Here is a 16206-nt window from a genome sequence, read left to right on the forward strand (position 1 = left end):
GATGCACACGGGAAACTGTTGAGCATTAAAAACCCAGGAGTGTGCAGTTCTTGACTGCAACTCTGATGCACATGGGAATATCTTTGGTTTGTCTCTGACATTCAGAAGCTGAGCTATGACCTGAAGTCGAAGAATCAAAGAAATTGGACTTTGCTTGGGAAGTATGCCACTTTAACATTCTAGTCGGAACTAGCAAAATCTGAAATTTTCAACTTGCTAATTCGTTGAACGCGGCACGTGATTAAATACAACCAGTTAGCAAGTGAAACATTTCAGAGTTTCCTAGTTCGGACTAGCATGTGAACACGGCATCAATCTTATACAATGTGTTACTATGCTGCTATCAATTGATCTGTTCACTTTCTGTCTAATAAAATACAGTATGTATGATTCAAATAAATGATCATAATTAAATATATTTGGGGAAATCGGGTCGAAAATGTATTTCCCTTATCCATCATTATTATTATTATTATTATTAAAATAGCCTATCTAAAATATGTTAGGAGTCTTGTTAAACTATGTAAAATTGCAGGAAATTAGCTTCAAAACAACATTTTCCTAGGTCCCTCAAAGTCAACAAAATCATGCTGGTGTTGTATTTAATATAGGCTATCTCAATATGTGAAAAGGCAGACCCTGGGGAATAAACCCATGCTCTATTGTGCTGTACACTACTGTACTGTACTGTACTGTACTGTACTGTACTGTACCCTACTCTACTGTACTGTACCCTACTCTACTGTATTGAACCCTATTCTACTGTATTGAACCCTATTCTACTGTACTGTACTCTACTCTGCTGTACTGTACTCTACTCTACTCTGCTGTACTCTACTCTGCTGTACTGTACTCTACTGTACACTACTGTACTGTACCCTACTGTACTTTACTGTACCATACCCTACTATACTGTACTGTGCTTGAGTTTCTTACAATTGAAGAAAGGGCCCATGGACTCTTGATCTAGTGGTCTTGGTCTTGAGACCACATCAATTCAGTCTTTAACTTGTCATGGTCTCAACTTATTGGGTCTGGGTCTTGGGACAAATGTCCTGGTATAAATCTTGGTCTTAGCTCCTGGATATTATCTTAGTTTTTGGTTTACAAACCATAAGCAACCCAATTTGAAGAAGTCAATACTTTCTGATCATTGGCTGATTACTCCCAACCCATAGGAATCCCCACCCAGTTGACTACTTTTAAATGGTGGAAGCCCTCAATGGCAATGTCTTTCCTAAAATAAGTTATATCCATCTAGATCCTCCATTTAGCTCTATGATTGACACTTGACACCGAAATGCCTGTTATTCTGCCCACATAAAGATAGGTAGTGATAATTGAAACTTATAACAACATAAATAACTAGATGTATAAGTAATTCAATCAATAAACAAGTTTTAGATTCATACAATAATCACGCAATAGAGATTATACTTCTCTAAATTAAATTTAAAGGTTTTGAAAATCAGGTTAAAAATCATGTTTTTACTATTTTGTTAATTTGGTATGTAAATATATATTTTTTACATTCATCTGTAATAGAAGGTTAATCAACATTAACTCTACTGTTCATGGTTCTTCCTTTATTGCAACTTTTTCACTATGTTTCGGTAGTGACAAATTGAGTGAGGTGGTAGGGAATTCAGGTAAATATTTCAAATCTGCAGTAGGTGTGTGAATAATATACTGTATTTTCCTATTGGAAGACATGTGTGCTGAAAGTTTGGGAAAAATAAGATACAAACTAGCCTTTCTTTTCAACCCCCAATTTGCAGTCTAGCCTATGTCATCACTACTTGTTGATTTGATGAGTTTTGGATTAATGAAGACAATGGTGTAAAGTTACTACGTAAAATATTTTGAAGTACTACTTCGGTATACAGTATTTATACTATTACTCAAGTAGTATTTTACTTTGGTTACTTTCACTTTCTATGAAGGTATCTTTACTTTAACTCAATGACAATTGGGTAGCCTAGTTTTTCCACCTCTGGGCCTTGGTAGCCTAGCCAACCAAAGTTGATCAAGTTCACATTTTCTCCAAACACAAATAAATTGTCTTAGGCTATAAATACATAATGTTAGCACTTTGTTTCCCCTGGCCAGATGAGACAGGGTCCATAGAGGCCTACAGCTCGTCAGACTGATAGTGCAGGTCAGATCACTAATGTTTAGGTGTAGGCTGCTACAACATTTCTCTAAAGAGTTTTTGCTTGTCTATTGGGAGTGAGTTATTTTCCTGTTTGCTAAAATAATACCGGTGGGAAGATGATGGCACACGTCTATATAAATCAGAGCGCGCTCTGCTCCACCTGCACCACCTGTAATTTCTGTGAATCTGATTGGTCAAAGAGGTGGCACCACAGGTCCCAGAATGGTGAGGATTTTTTTTTCTTCTGCTGTAAAGTTACCCCAAGTAATTTTTTTTTACTGAAAGAAACAACACTGTAAGGAATTCCAGTAGGCGTAGCCTAAAATGTATCTTTCTGGTTCATCCCCATTGTTTAATTGAAAGACGGACAATTTATGTCCCGTTAGGCAGGGGAGTGGCTGTGGTTCTGGATTAATAGAATGATCAACCTACCACTGGCTTGATTCTGACTGGGGGAGGAGTTAACAGCCTGCAATAAAAGGCAGCTGATTCCTTGTACTATTTAGACGTCTTAATTGGTTTCTCGTAGTTATGGAGTGAATTGTTGTGGGGTAAACATTTTCCTTCCACACAATAGTTTTTTTCTTGTGTAAAGTCGACATTAAAGTTATACATTTCTATAATGACTTGGTCGTTAAGTAGTTATTTCATTAGTTTGGTAGTTCTGTTCCTCTGCCGGATCGATGACATCACAGAAGCTTGCACTTGCATGATTGTACATCCTCAACAGGCTTTTTGCAATGCAGCCGTCGTTAAGGCAAATTTGGCAACATTTCTTACATCTAGAGTTTCTTCACATGTTGATGGGGCTGTGTACTACACTATCAATGCACATCATGCAAACATGTTATGAATTCTCTGTGGTTGTTGTAATGTTAACATTTTTAAGACCTGATCATTAGGTCTATTTTTACATCTTCTCTCACCTACTTATGTAAATAACTGTAACAGTAAAATGGGCTACACCTGGGGTGTGTTCATTAAAGAGATGACGAAGGGACCTACCTGCATTTTTCTAATAGAATCTGTCGTATGCGTTTTCTGGTTAACCTTATCAGTTCTGAGACCCAAGCAAAAATCAGCTTTTCGTTTATCTGCATGTCCAGCCCTTATTGACAAATTAGAAAAATAATTGGTCTGCCAGAGCAAAAACCTGATTTTTAAAAAGGAATTTATAGGAATGCTGTAAGTACAGAAAGTGTTTGCTCACTGGGAAATGAATATGCAACTAGTCAGTGACAACTGTTTGGTGTTTGACAGCTACTATGTGCGCATATTACAGTACTAAAGACACTATCCTTGGATTTCCTATGGTCTTCAATGTAGAATAACCCTGACCTTCTAATGACACTTGTGTAGCTTGTGAGCGTCATAGAGCAAAATATTAGATGTGCGTGTCAGCTTTTCATAAATGGCATTTAGTAGTACCTCAACCCATTCAGACTCTACAGACATTTTTGTAAATGACTCTGCACTTGGCCCCTTCGAGATCTGCCCTTGTCTCAAACCTCCCTCTACCTAGCCCAATTACAAACTAATGGCTGGTACCAACGGATGCAGTAGACATGGACTAATCCAACGTTACAAGCTAGAAGTGTGTAGCTCAAACACACTTTTTAAAAGGGATTAGAAGTCCATAAACTGGGACTCATTGGGTTAAACTGCTTCACATAATGCTCCCAGCATCACGGCCCACTCTAAACCATTCTCTTCACCTTGTACAAGTGTTATAGAAACAATACATTCTCTGTACATGGAGTTACACGTTATAACAATTTACACATAATTATGTGGACACCTGCTCGTATAACATCTCATTCCAAAATCATTCTCAATAATATGGAGTTGGTCCCCACCCCCCCTGCTATAACAGCCTCTCCTCTTCTGGGAAGGCTTTCCACTAGATGTTGGAACACTGCTGCGGGGACTACCATTCATCCACAAGAGTATTAGGGAGGCTTGATCTGTTGTTGGGTGACTAGGCCTGGCTTGCAATTGCTCTTCCAATTCATCCCAAAAGTGTTTGTGGTCAGGACGCTGAGCAAGCCGGTCAAGTTCTTCCACACTGATCTAGACAAACCGTTTCTGTACAGACCTCACTTTGTGCACTGGGGCATTGTCATGCTGAAACAGGAAAGTGCCTTCCCCAAAAACTATTGCCACATATGGAAGCACAGAATTGTCGAATGTCACTCCACCATGTTTTCCCCACAGCACATTGACTCCCTCTCCTCTGTCTGTAGGCAAGCTGGAGACTGGAAGGATGTACGTAACACTGTGTGGCTATAATCTGCCCTGGGAGGACTTGAGTGCTGCACAAAAGAACAGCTTGACTCACCGCTACCAAAGCGGCTGCGATTGCAAGGTGTGTGTGATGGGAATTATAGTCATATAACTGTACACCAATATTTACACAGCACATTTTCTAAAAGGGATTATATTACTCTGGTCACATTGTCAAACACATGCGCTGGCGTATTGGGATAATGATCAGTGATGTTGGTCTTTCTCTCTCTGCTCCACAGATCATCCACTGCACTTCCCTCCCCTGTCCGATCAGCACCACAGATGCGTGCCTGTGGACTGACAACGGCCAAAACCTTGCCTGTATCAAGAGACATGGTTCCTGTGCCTGGAAGTAGTTCCTGGATATTGACAAACCTTATAGTTTACAGGCTCTTTGCATTGTGATTTAAAGATGCCTGCAATAGTTAAAATATATATATATATATTATGATTTAAATGAATTAAAAGTGCTTACTGGTCCCTTCTAAAAGTGCAATAAAAATAAACTACAAATGAATTATAACGCTCTAAGTATTAATTTTCATCTGCTGTTCATTTGTTACTAGTATTTTAAAAGAACAAAATGTGTTATTGAAACCCAAAATGGTTCTGTGGTGTTGGCCCATGTGGTTGTTTATAAATAGAACAGTTCCTGAAAAATGGCATCCTAAATCCTGGGGTGTGTTCAACAGCGCACAATGTAGAAAGTTCAGATGAAGAACAAATTGTCTTCTCTGTCAGGAAGAAAGGAATCATGTCGGCTCTAATGGCATTTCTATCTGGAACATTCTACATTTGTCTACTGAATATGGCTCTTTAGTAGTTTGGGTCTGTAATGACATTGACCAATTTAAACCACTTCGATTCTTCCTTGCTTTATAAGTCAGAACATTATTCTTGGTGTATATTCAGTGGATGAATATTCTGTTAATTCTTATGCACAATGCTGTGTTCATGTGCTAATCGAATTAGGAAACTGATGTTATCTTGCTAACTGGTTGTTATACAATTGCCATATTTAGCCAGTTGGATTATTATTTTATTAGCACAGGAGTGGTCAAAGTGCCACACTGGCTGACATCACTGGGTTGAATTCACTATAACTGCTTTATTCAATTGAATGGCTTATCTGCTTATCTTACTACGGACAAAAATATTCAATTTCTCTGCAGCGTAGATGGTAAACCTGGTTGATTTGGTTCACAGTGCAGGTTAGCATTTTTTGTCGATCTTGTACCACATTGCAGATGGGCACAGGCCTAAAATCTGATTTTAAACTTCACTTTCACCACACTGCTAACCTTAAATTAAGACAAAAAAGCAATTTTTCCTTCATGAATTATATCTTTGACTGTGCAGCTGGCCTAAGGGGAAATCGCCCAGGTCTGCCTCCAGGACAAGACTCATGACAAACATCAACCTGTTCAGTGTATTCACCACCCCTTGGATTTTTTTACCATTTTTTTAGCGGGATTAAAATAGATTTTAAATAGGAATCCCCATCCAAAAATGCCGACAAAAGAATAAAATATATTTGTAAAGTATTAACCGCCTTTGTTTAGGCGAGTCTAAATTAGGTTAAGGAAAAGCATTTGGCTTAACCAATCACATAAATGACATGGACTGAAAGAGTGGCTTACATGATTTTTGAGTGACTACCCTTCCTCTGTTCCTTATACATCTGCAAGGTTCCTCAACGACCAGGGAGCTTTTTGAAAGGCTTATAAAGAAGGGCAGTGATTGGTGGATGGGTAACAAAGTTAACACTTATACTGTGGATTATGTATAACACCACCCAGACATAAAAGATAGTCGTCTTTCTGAACTGAGCTGCAGGAAAGGAAGGAAACTGATCAGGGGTGTCACCATGAGGCCATTGGGGATTTTAAAATGGTTATGGACTTCAATGGCTGTGATGGGAGAAAACTGAGGATGGATCAACGTCGAAGTGACTCTACAATAATGACCTAAATGACAGTGAAAATAAAAATATTCCAAAACATGCATCTTGTATGCAACAAGGCACTAAAGTAATACTGCAAAAAACATCTTGAATGAATACACTTTTTGGTCTAAATACAAAGCATTATATTTCGGGCAAATCCAGCTACCAATACTACTACTACGACTACTTCACAAGAAATACTTCTAGACTAGCAAGCACACCACATTTACTTCAGTAAATGTCCTTTTCTATTTTTTTTTAATACATTTCATAGGTGACCTGATTAGACAAACTCTGTTCTCATTATAGCCCATATAAAACCGTTTAGCAACTGACTAATCACTGTCATACCCTAGACAGATATTGATAAGGTCTGAAAGGGACTTTCCCATCGGCCAAACCAGCAGTCTTTCTTGGTTAACCAATGATTTTGGTAACTTGCCTGAAAAAGGGAAAATTGTTCTTTACACACAGAAATGCCATAACTTGTCAGTCTCTTAATTATACAACAGGAAGGAAGCCTATTAATTTCAATTAAACCCAGGTGTGATCACGCTGGCTCCACAGGAGGCTTGCGCTCCTCAAGCTTCCACTCACTCTCTGGTACTAAACTCAGCAAAAAAAGAAACATCCTCTCACTGTCAACTGCGTTTATTTTCAGCAAACTAAACGTGTAAATATTTGTATGAACATAAGATTCAACAACTGAGACATAAACTGAACAAGTTCCACAGACATTTGACTAACAGAAATGGAATAACGTGTCCCTGAACAAAAAGGGGGGTCAAAATCAAAAGTAACAGTCAATATTTGGTGTGGCCACCAGCTGCATTAAGTACTGCAGTGCATCTCCTCCTCATGGACTGCACCAGATCTGCCAGTTCTTGCTGTGAGGTGTTACCCCACTCTTCCACCAAAGAACCTGTAAGTTCCCGGACATTTCTGGGGGGAATGGCCTTAGCCCTCACCCTCCGATCCAACAGGTCTCAGACGTGCTCAATGGGATTGAGATCCGGGCTCTTCGCTGGCCATGGCAGAACACTGACATTCCTGTCTTGCAGGAAATCACACACAGAATGAACAGTATGGCTGGTGGCATTGTCATGCTGGAGGGTCATGTCAGGATGAGCCTGCAGGAAGGGTACCACATGAGGGAGGAGGATGTCTTCCCTGTAACGCACAGCGTTGAGATTGCCTGCAATGACAATAAGCTCAGTCCAATGACGCCCCAGACCATGACGGACCCTCCACCTCCAAATCGATCCCGCTCCAGAGTACAGGCCTCGGTGTAACGCTCATTCCTTCGATGATAAACGCGAATCCGACCATCACCCCTGATGAGACAAAACCGCAACTTGTCAGTGAAGAGCACTTTTTGCCAGTCCTGTCTGGTCCAGTGACGGTGGGTTTGTTCCCATAGACGACGTTGTTGCTGGTGATGTCTGATGATGACCTGCTTTACAACAGGCCTACAAGCCCTCAGTCATGGTCATGGTGCAAGTAACCAATCAAAACCACCATAGCTTCCAACCCCTACTGGATTGACTGACAATGTGTAGCATGTACATAGCATGCTTGCTAGTTTGTTAGCACCCACATGAGGGTGAAGCTGGCGTGGTTAGGTGAGTTTCCACTAAATAGTGTATCTCAGCTGGAGTAATAGGATAAATGTGTCTCAGCTCTGCTCGCCCTTACTAAAAGTTACACTTCCAGTGTAGCAGGTAAAAAAACAAACGTATTTTGTGACGCCCCTACTGGAATTCTTTGCGGTTTGGTTGTTTTCTGTTAAAACCTCCCTGCCTAATGGGACAACAACAGGGCAGGCTCAACTTGCCTAGCTGCCATAAATGCCATAAATTGTCCATCTTTCACTTAAAAATGGGTATAAACCAGAAAGTTCAGTTTTAGGCTATGTCTACTGGAATTCCTTACAATTTTGTGGTTTTCTGTAGAAAACAACACTTGGGTCATTCTAACCCTGTAACCCTTAAAGTCCCTTCATCAGCTCTTGGACCAACAGGCTCTGAGACAGCTTCTACCCCCAAGTCATAAAACTGATTAATAGACATAAGACTACTAAGCAGTAAATTAATTGGTGACCTGGACAACATGCATTGATCCTATCATGCAATGACTATATGCACACCCACATGACTCTACAGTATATACACACTGAATGTGCACTCTCACACAAAACCCACACATACTGACATACACTACACGCACAAAACTTTCACACTAATCATATGCTGCTGCTACTCTTTATTATACTGTTATTATTATCTATCCTGATGCCAAGTCACATTACCCTGTCTTCATGTATGTACATAAATACCTCGTACCTCTGCACACTGATCTGGTACTGGTACTCCCTGTATATAGATCCACACTGATCTGGTACTGGTACTCCCTGTATATAGCTCCACATTGATCTGGTACTGGTACTCCCTGTATATAGCTCCACATTGATCTGGTACTGGTACTCCCTGTATATAGCTCCACATTGATCTGGTACTGGTACTCCCTGTATATAGCTCCACATTGATCTGGTACTGGTAGTCCCTGTATATAGCTCCACATTGATCTGGTACTGGTACTCCCTGTATATAGCTCCACATTGATCTGGTACTGGTACTCCCTGTATATAGCTCCACATTGATCTGGTACTGGTACTCCCTGTATATAGCTCCACATTGATCTGGTACTGGTACTCCCTGTATATAGCACCACATTGATCTGCTACTTGTACTCCCTGTATATAGCTCCACATTGATCTGGTACTGGTACTCCCTGTATATAGCTCCACATTGATCTGGTACTGGTACTCCCTGTATATAGCTCCACATTGATCTGGTACTGGTACTCCCTGTATATAGCTCCACATTGATCTGGTACTGGTACTCCCTGTATATAGTTCCACATTGATCTGGTACTGGTACTCCCTGTATATAGTTCCACATTGATCTGGTGCTGGTACTCCCTGTATATAGCTCCACATTGATCTGGTACTGGTAGTCCCTGTATATAGCTCCACATTGATCTGGTACTGGTAGTCCCTGTATATAGCTCCACATTGATCTGGTACTGGTAGTCCCTGTATATAGCTCCACATTGATCTGGTACTGGTAGTCCCTGTATATAGCTCCACATTGATCTGGTACTGGTAGTCCCTGTATATAGCTCCACATTGATCTGGTACTGGTAGTCCCTGTATATAGCTCCACATTGATCTGGTACTGGTACTCCCTGTATATAGCTCCACATTGATCTGGTACTGGTACTCCCTGTATATAGCTCCACATTGATCTGGTACTGGTACTCCCTGTATATAGCTCCACATTGATCTGATACTGGTACTCCCTGTATATAGCTCCACATTGATCTGGTACTGGTACTCCCATATCCAATATCTTCAATATGCACCTCAGAATTGGATAAGGACGTGCACAGTTCCGTCCCAGATGTGTCTGTCTTCACTTATAGCCTGTGAGAAAGACCTGATCACGTGATGGAGAGCCGTGTCAATGAGAGGTGCTTCAGAGCGGCCAGCATTTAGGGAGAAGGGCTGCAAAAGGCATGGATTCTTTTAGGGTGCCTTATGGCCACACAAAGGGGATGCCACCGGGAAATTTGAGGCATTATCAATAGCTTCTCAAATTGTGAATGAGAGAGTGATGAAGTGCGTACAGCCTGCGCAAAAAAACTAAGCAACTTTTTTCCAATCATCATTAGAGTTGCATCATGCAAGCTTACAATGTATTAAAAATCAAAACATATAGCCCAATGTTTGTAGAACAACTAAAGTTACATGAATACCTCTAAATTAAGTATATAGGAGTACCTATTTCTTTGTTAACCGCTCAACACAGAATAGCCGCACGAGCGCACTCTCAAATCGTTTGGAGAAAATATCCATTCTATTTTATTCAGCTTTGTTCAATTTTATTCTTCATACTATAAAATAATATAAAGTAATACCACGGGAATTCCATGCAAATCTTGTCTGCTAAATTAACTAGTGCAGCCCACAACCATATGGCATAGCCAGATCAGTATGCTATTCTGTTCTTCTGAAATAGACTACATTTTCTTAATTTCATGTTTCTTTAGACTTGTCTAAAATAAATTATGGATTTAATGTGAAACTGTAGCCTATATTAAATGGATTTATTAAACTTTTTCTAATGTAACTGTTCCAAAAATCTGCATCAGCGGCTTGTAGGCTATATGTGGAAGCCAGGAGATGCTGATTGTGTTCATGTTAATTAACGGTCAATTACGTTAGACCCACAGTTATTTGCTTGACAATCACCAGCTGACGAAATTTCGTGACCATCACAGCCCTACTTGTAAGTTAACCCGTCAACAATGCCCTCCAAACATGGCAACTTTCTTCTTATTGTTTTGTTTTTAAACCTTACAATAAGGGGTAAAAGCTGAACATTGTTTGAGAGTGATCTGTGTGTATTAGCAGTAGTGGTTGAGGGTTTTCCTACAAGAAAGAGTAGAAGGGTCCTAGTTGAAAGTAACAAAGACAGTGGTCTATCAGTTGATGTCCAATTTCTTGAGTGTTGACAGTATGTGTTTTTAGTGGCTTTCAGATAGCACTCTAATAATGCAATATCTTAGTAATTTGAAGAATCTAAGGTTTCAATTCAAGGCCACATGATGAACAGAGGGATTGAGCCTTGGGACTGATATTAAATGAAAGGCTGCCATCTGGTGTTTTGGTTAAAGATACACCTCCTGTGGACCAATAGATAAGCTGCCAATAAAAGTGAGTGGTACTCACTGAACTCAGGGTGTAAAGGGACACAGTGTGCGAATTTGGGACAGAGGTATGAATAAGATATGTATTTGGCAATTTCCAATTCTTTTTACTCAATTCGATAGTTTGAATAACACCAGTCCAGAATTGAAGTAGATCCAAGTAAATGTTTAAGTACCGAATATTGAGATAATAAGTCAGCACCAACTTTTTTGAAGTTGAAGGCCCTAGTGGATTAGTAGAACAACAGGTGTTATATTTTGACTATTTGATGTCCCAGGGACAGTTAATACAGAACAAATGTCAATGCAACCCGATTGTGTTAAGAGCTATGGAAACAATGATTAAACATTGAGAGATTTATTTACCTCTGAGTCTACGGATCCCTTGTGTGTGTGTGTTTGTTAATAGATTCACTCCTGTTGATAGAAGTATAACCTTGCCTGTAGATTTTAGCTTTATTATGATGATAGTATTTACATAAATTAAATTGTGTAATGAAGCATGTGTGTAACTGTATGACTTACTAGATTGAAGGGTTTGAAATGATTAACTATCTGGTTTTATGTGTTGATTTAGCTTACTTTAATAGAAGTATTTTGATAGAACCTAATTGGATAGTTTCAGCCATAATTTAATGATTACCTTAATTAAAATGTTACAATCGTTACCATAGAAGTGATCAAAGGAGGGAGTGTGAGGGAACATTTTATTGTCTGCAGAGATAGCCTTGAATTGTACACAGCATCTCCTCTCACTCTGTCTTGGTTCGTGCAGTTGACTGTGACCTCCTCCTCAGACCAATTAGCAGTACGCCCAGAACATTGCTCTGGGAACAAAAAGGAGTATCTTAGTTTCAAGGTCTCAGCTTTGAGAGAAGAAGCCTTGTGAGGTATCACTCAGTCACATGCAGGAACCAATGTTAATAATGAATAATGTAAATCATGCTTATATGACTTGTTTGTGTAGCATTATATAAGGACTGAAAGGGAATACCCTTGGCAGAGTTTTCATCAAGCTTGGATTGAGTTTGTGAACCTCTCCAGACATCATAATAAAGAGTGATTCATTTAATATTAACATCAGGTGTCCCTGGTGTTGAATTTCCACCACACCATGCTAATAAACTAACATCTCTATCTTGAACAGACAGATTTTGATGGAGATTTGTGTATTATGCCAATTAGATTTCCGTGGGGCGTGGTCATCAACTCTAACTTTTTTTAAGGTGTAGGCTGCTACAAGATGTGTTCCACACCCGACCCACATGACCTGTGATTTCTGTGAATCAGATTGTTCAAAGAGGTGGCATCACAGGTCCCTGAGTGGTGGGGACATTTTTTTTCTCCTGCTCTAAACTTACCCCAGAGTTTTTTTTGTACTGAAAGCAACAACACTGTAAGGAATTCCAGTAGGCAGAGCCTAAAACTGACATTTCTGGTTCATCCCCATTGTTTAAGTGAAAGACGGACAGTTTATGACATTTTATGGCAGCCGGGCAAGTTGAGCCTGCTCTGTGGTTGTCCCATTAGGCAGAGGATACTGAAAACAACCAAACTGTAAATAATTCCAGTAGGAGCTTCACAAAATATATGTAACTTTTAGTCAGGGCGAGCAGAGCGCCAGCAACTTTATCCTGTTACTCAGCCGAGATACACTATATAGCGGTAACTCACCTAGCCATACTAGCTTCGCCCTCATGTGGGTGCTAACAAGCATGCTAAGTAGTGTTAGGTATCAACAGCCATTGTCAACCAATCAAATAGGGGTTGGAAGCTCTGGTGAGGTTCGATTGGTTACTCGCAAGCGATATCACCAAAGATTTGCTTGATGATCAGTTTTGCCCAACTTTAGTCCCGCCCTGTCCAGCTACCTCTCCCATGCTTGCATCTCCCAATGGTCCCTGGCCAGTCTGTTTTTTACCGCTTTGCTTTCATTGAAAATGAATGGGAAGCTGTTGTTTCACCATGTGATACTGTCTCTAGTGTATACGCTCTGTCAGACGTGAGCTGCATGTTGAAATCTTGAAATCACGCTCTGCAAAAGTTTGGATTATATGTCCGATGTAGCAGGCCATAGTGTAGGCTTGACTGTGAAATGCTTACTTACAAGCCTTTTTAACCAACAGTGCAGTATACAGGGGCTATATACAGGGGAACCGGTACCAAGTCAGTGTCCAGGGGTACAGGGTAGTTGAGGTAATCTGTACATGTAGGTGGGGGCGAAGTGACAAGTTATGGCATTTCTGCGTGTAAACAACTATCGGGTAAGTGACCATAATCTTCAGCAACCATAAAATACTGCTGATTTGGCCAATGGGAAAGTGCCTTTCAGACCTTAAAGTCAATCTCTGAGTGTAGGGTATGACATGGTGATTAATCAGTTGCAGAATGGTTTTATATGGGCTATGATGACTTTTTCTAATCAGGTCACATAGCTTTAGCCCTTGGTTCTCCCTAGACCTGACTGCCCTTAACCAACACAAAAACATCCTGTGGCGTTCTGCATTAGCATCGAACAGCCCCCGTGATATGCAACTTTTCAGGGAAGTTAGAAACCAATATACACAGGCAGTTAGAAAAGCCAAGGCTAGCTTTTTCAAGCAGAAATTTGCTTCCTGCAACACAAATTTAAAACATTTCTGGGACATTGTAAAGTCCATGGAGAATAAGAACACCTCCTCCCAACTGCCCACTGCACTGAGGATAGGAAACTCTGTCACCACCGATAAACCCACTATAATTGAGAATTTCAATAAGCATTTTTCTATGGCTGGCCATGCTTTCCACCTGGCTACCCCCTACTGCAGTCAACAGCACTGCACCCCCCACAGCTACTCGCCCAAGCCTTCCCCATTTCTCCTTCCAAATCCATTCAGCTGATGTTCTGAAAGAGCTGCAAAATCTGGACCCCCTACAAATCAATCAATACACAATCTGGACCCTTTCTTTCTAAAATTATCTGCCAAAATTATTGCAACCCCTATTACTAGCCTGTTCAACCTCTCTTTCGTGTCGTCTGAGATTCCCATAGATTGGAAAGCAGCTGCTGTCATCCCCCTCTTCAAAGGAGGGGACACTCTTGACCCAAATTGCTACAGACCTATGTCCATCCTACCCTGCCTTTCTAAGGTCTTCGAAAGCCAAGTCAACAAATGAACAAATGGTTTCTCAAATGATTGCATCGCCTGGTTCACCAACTACTTCTCTGATAGAGTTCAGTGTGTCAAATCGGAGGGCCTGTTGTCCGGACCTCTGGCAGTCTCTATGGGGGTGCCACGGGGTTCAATTCTTGGGTCAACTCTTTTCTCTGTATACATCAATGATGTCGCTCTTGCTGCTGGTGAGTCTCTGATCCACCTCTATGCAGACGACACCATTCTGTATACTTCTGGCCCTTCTTTGGACACTGTGTTAACAACCCTCCAGATGAGCTTCAATGCCATACAACTCTCCTTACGTGGCCTCCAACTGCTCCTAAATACAAGTAAAACTAAATGCATGCTCTTCAACCGATCGCTGCCTGCACCTGCCCGCCTGTCCAGCATCACTACTCTGGATGGTTCTGACTTAGAATATGTGGACAACTACAAATACCTAGGTGTCTGGTTAGACTGTAAACTCTCCTTCCAGACTCACATCAAACATTTCCAATCCAAAGTTAAATCTAGAATTGGCTTCCTATTTCGCAACAAAGCATCCTTCACTCATGCTGCCAAACATACCCTCGTAAAACTGACCATCCTACTGATCCTCGACTTTGGCGATGTCATTTACAAAATAGCCTCCAATACCCTACTCAACAAACTGGATGCAGTCTATCACAGTGCCATCCGTTTTGTCACCAAAGCCCCATATACTACCCACCACTGTGACCGGTACGCTCTCGTTGGCTGGCCTTCGCTTCATAATCGTCACCAAACCCACTGGCTCCAGGTCATCTACAAGACCCTGCTAGGTAAAGTCCCCCCTTATCTCCGCTCACTGGTCACCATAGCAGCACCCACCTGTAGCACGCGCTCCAGCAGGTATGTCTCTCTGGTCACCCCCAAAGCCAATTCCTCCAGTTCTCTGCTGCCAATGACTGGAACGAACTACAAACATCTCTGAAACTGGAAACACTTATCTCCCTCTCTAGCTTTAAGCACCAGCTGTCAGAGCAGCTCACAGATAACTGCACCTGTACATAGCCCATCTATAATTTAGCCCAAACAACTACCTCTTCCCCTACTGTATTTATTATTATTATTTTTTTCTCCTTTCCACCCCATTATTTATTTCTACTTTGCACTTTCTTCTACTACAAATCTACCATTCCAGTGTTTTACTTGCTGTATTGTATTTACTTTGCCACCATGGCCTTTTTTGCCTTTACCTCCCTTATCTCACCTCATTTGCTCACATTGTATATAGATTTATTTTTGTACTGTATTATTGACTGTATGTTTGTTTTACTCCATGTGTAACTCTGTGTTGTTGTATGTTGTCGAACTGCTTTGCTTTATCTTGGCCAGGTCGCAATTGTAAATGAGAACTTGTTCTCAACTTGCCTACCTGGTTAAATAAAGGTGAAATAAATAAATAGGGAGGATGAAAACCCTGTCAAACTGCAGCAACCTTTCTCATACTGTATGAAATATATTTTAAAACTGGAATATCAGGGGAGTTTCCCTTACACAGACAGAGACAACTGTGATTAGACAATACAACTAACAGGACCGAGCTTGCTTTATGCAGTGTTGCATCATGTAGGCCCATGGATAGAAATGGCCTGTGTCCAAAATCCTTCAATTCCATCCCTGTGTATTCATACCACTTGACTTATTCCACCTTTTGTTGTGTTAAGTCTAAATTCAAAATTGATTACATTAATGTTTTTTCTTCACCCATCTACACAGAGTACCCCATAGTGAAAACATGTTTTTAGAAATCATTTATTGAAAATGAAATACAGAAATATCTCATTTACATAAGTTTTCACACCCCTGAGTCAATACTTTGTAGAAGCAACTTTGTCAGCGATTAAAGCTGTGAGTATCTTTGGTTAAGCCTC

The sequence above is a fragment of the Salmo salar genome, chromosome ssa06 (genome assembly GCF_905237065.1).
Source record: "Salmo salar chromosome ssa06, Ssal_v3.1, whole genome shotgun sequence".
In the NCBI taxonomy this organism is placed as follows: domain Eukaryota; kingdom Metazoa; phylum Chordata; class Actinopteri; order Salmoniformes; family Salmonidae; genus Salmo; species Salmo salar.